Genomic DNA, 3,853 nt, shown 5'->3' on the forward strand with positions numbered 1-3,853 from the left:
ACAAGGTGGTATCAGTTGTGACAGCTCGATTTGACACTACCTTAGCTCAGTAGAATGAGAAGAAAAACGGGAAGAAATGAATCCCCATATGGGGGAAAAATATAAAATTTCACATTTTCTCTTTAACAAAATTTGCCTTTTTATTGTGTATTCGTTATGAAATGAAATACCTTTTTAAGAAAACAAAGTGTGTATACTGAGAAAAAATAAAAAGCATTCAACTATATTAATGGGCAAAGAATAGTGAAAGAAGTAACACGGTTTCACGTAAGGTAGTCAATATGGCGGAATTAGAGCGAGAAGTTGCCAACTGACAACACCTTGTATTATTGCATCATGGGTAAGCTGCCCATGTCTAATAATCGTAACCAATGGATCTTCGTAGCCATCGACTGTTACTCGCGATATGTCTGAGCGCAGCCCATGAAAAATGCAAACGCCATATCCGTAGTCAATTATCTTCGACATATATTCACGGTGAATGGCTGCCCCGTCAATCATCAGTCAAACTTTCGCAAAGCTTTGCGCCGATTATAAAGCAGTGTTTGCATTATTCACTTTGCGTTCAACAATTGCGTTCAACTCAACGCAGGGTTGCACGAAAAAAAAGTTGAATGGCTAAATGTTGGCTGGCGACCAACTTTGTTGAAAGCGATTAGTTGAAAGGCCATTCAACCAAAAGTTAAATGCAAAGTTGAACAATGCAAACACCTTTTTATGGCGAATATTTTGATATTTTTTCATATTTTGATATTTTTAGCCATTCAACTTTTTTTTCGTGCAACCCTGCGCTGAGTTGAACGCAAATGTTGAACGCAAAGTTGAACAATGCAAACACACTTTAACATCAAACACATGAAAACGCCTTTGTACCATCCACAAGCCAATCAGGTCGAGGCGACAAACAAAAGCATTAAACTTGGACTACGTGCTCACATGGCTGACCTTCTTGAACATTCCCCTGGGAAAACCATCTGTCTCGGTTTATTCATGATATTAACACTTCAGTGCATTCAGCCACGGGCTACACGCCATATTTCCTGCACACTGGCCGTGAATATGTGAAAGATGGAAACGAATATAAATTATTATTGGATGTAAATCCATACCATACACAGGATGTGGAACAGCGTAAAATTCTGGCTGATGAAATTCGAGACAAACAGTTGGAACAATATCAACAAACCGCACAACGGGCCTTGACCCGCAAAAGAGAACGCCATTTCGAGATAGGCTCGGAAGTGTACATTCCCAATCCTAAACAGTCCGTAGCCGGAGAGGGCTATGCACAAAAACTAGCTCCACCAAAAATTAGAGCCTATGTTTCACGGAAACTTGGCTCGAATTCATATGAACTGATCGATGCTAAACACCGAGTGCTTGGCAATTATTCCGCCGATTTAATCACAACACGTTAACTCATTCAGTACATTCGCCTTCTCAAGAATTTCGATGAATATATGGCGGACCTCCATACTCCATTGATTCTGCCTTATTACAGGGTACCCGGCTTGAATAAATTAATTAAGTTTAGTTTTGTTATATTATATCCTCAGTACATTGCTAGTAAATCGATCAAAGCAAACAAGAAAATATTCATAACCAAATCATTTACCAATGCCTTTCATCTACCGTAGCTTATGTAATGCGTACTGAAACTAAATAGTAAAGAAGGGACATGTGTACATACATATGCGCTCAAAGGCGAACTGAACGAGTCATGATGGGGTTGATGAAGATCATGTAGAACGATTTCGATGTAAGGTCTAACGTCGATCAAACCACAGCCCGTGAATCGCATTCGAACCACCATTCTCATATCCCTACTAAACGCTCCACATTTTTTTTGTTAACGTGTCGCTGAAGATGAGAGGCGGATAATGATCTATTATTTTTTATCGCTCAAATAATAGACATAAGAACGATTATAAGAAATGTAAAAATAACAAAACTGTCAAAGCTAAACTTCAAAATCCTGCAAAATCGAAAGCACATTTAAAGGACATTTTAAGAAATAAAGGGCAAATGGCGTCCTTTATTTTGGAAAAAATTATAAAGGACAGGGGGTTAAAATAAAGGACGGATGGTCACCGTATGCATGGGTGTATCGTAGCGTTTTGGTCAAAATAAATCGCATAGCTCTATTTTGCATTTTCTGAAGTTTATCAATTTGTGTGTCATTAGCTATGAAAAAGATCGTTGGACAATATATGAAGTGCGGATCAACTATAGATCTGTAGACTAATGCCCTTATTCATAAAAAATAAAGTAGGTTTAAAGAGCTTTATAAAGTGACGTTTTCAAACATTTTTCAGTTTATAAACGTTTTTTAAAGCTACTTTATTTTTTATGAATAAGGCCATAAGGTTTTATACCTCCTTCTTAGATACTTACACGATCTTTTAATGAGACCAATTTTTTTCGCAATTTTATATACTGTGTATTCAATGTGCTCCTCAAATTTTAACTTATTGTCGATGATTATACCTAGATACTTAATGATTTTTACGTCTTCTATTAACTCATCCCTGATTTTTAACTTATAGTTAATGTGGTCGACGTTGACTGCCCTAGATATGATCATAGACTTAGGGCTGGTTACTCAATGTCTGGTTAACACTAATCTGCGGCTAAACATCGTTATCGACGTCTTCGACTTCATGCATATAACAGGGAGTCGGTAACGTCGATAACTNGGTCACATTCAGTTGGAGTTTGTTTGCGCACAACCATTTGTATAAACAATCAAAATCTTCTTGCATCTGTACCATTGCATTAGGTATGTTCCTGTCGCTAATCGTTAAGAGAGTATCGTCAGCGAACAGTTTTACCTTACAGTGTTTCATCATTGGCGCATATTCATAGTCATATTTAGTTCACAACTAAGTCGGAACTATCCTAAGTTACAGCTAAAGCTATTCATAGTCGCCTTAGTTTTGACTTTTCTGGCTAAGTACCAACTTAAAATTTAGTTTCGGCTGCAGCTGCAATTAAGTCGTAACTAGGAAGAAGTATTTTATTAAATTAATGAAAAAAATACGAAATTTGTAAAAATTAAATTGCCAGAGCGTGATTTTGATAATATTGAATGATCTCCAATTTAGCGATCCATTTGAATCGGAAGATGAAATTAAATGCGTACTACAATTCGAATAAGGCTACATCACAATTTTATAATTGGAATGATTTACGTATATAAATGCTCAAATAATAAGTAAATTTCAAGCTTTTCTTTTAGAGCAAATTAGTGCATAACATTTAGATATGTGTTTGTATGTTTCACAGCATACTTTCGATAAACATCGACTTCACATCACTGCGGTAGTTCTGGCTATTTCACACAATTAACAAGAAACTTATACCTTATTATTTTGCATAAACATGCAATGAATGTAAAAATTACATGAACGGATGATCAAACTTGACATCTTCTTCTTCTTCTATATTAATAAAAATGTTGTGTTCGTATGTCACGGTCGTCAAAACTCGAGAATGGCTGAACCGATTTGAATAATTTTTTTTTGTATTGTTCGGTGCAATACCAGAACCAATAATATCGCAAAAAATTTGAGGGTTGCCACATATTTGAAAATTTTTAAACCCAATTATGTTGATAAAATAAATGAATTATTACAATATGGGTATCAATTTAAAGAGGTTTAAGAAAGATGACTGATGGAAATATTTTTGAGGAGGGTTGCCACCTAATTTAAAATTTTAACTCAGTTAAGTTGATTAAGTAAACGAAATATTGCAATTTGGGTATCAAATTAAAGAGTTTTAAGAAGGCTTACAGCCGAAAATATGTATGATTAGGGTTGCCACCTGTTTCAAAGTTTAACTAAATTACACT

Source organism: Rhagoletis zephyria, unplaced genomic scaffold (genome assembly GCF_001687245.7).
Source record: "Rhagoletis zephyria isolate East Lansing unplaced genomic scaffold, Rhagoletis_zephyria_1.1 Rzeph_scaffold_02510, whole genome shotgun sequence".
Lineage (NCBI taxonomy): Eukaryota > Metazoa > Arthropoda > Insecta > Diptera > Tephritidae > Rhagoletis > Rhagoletis zephyria.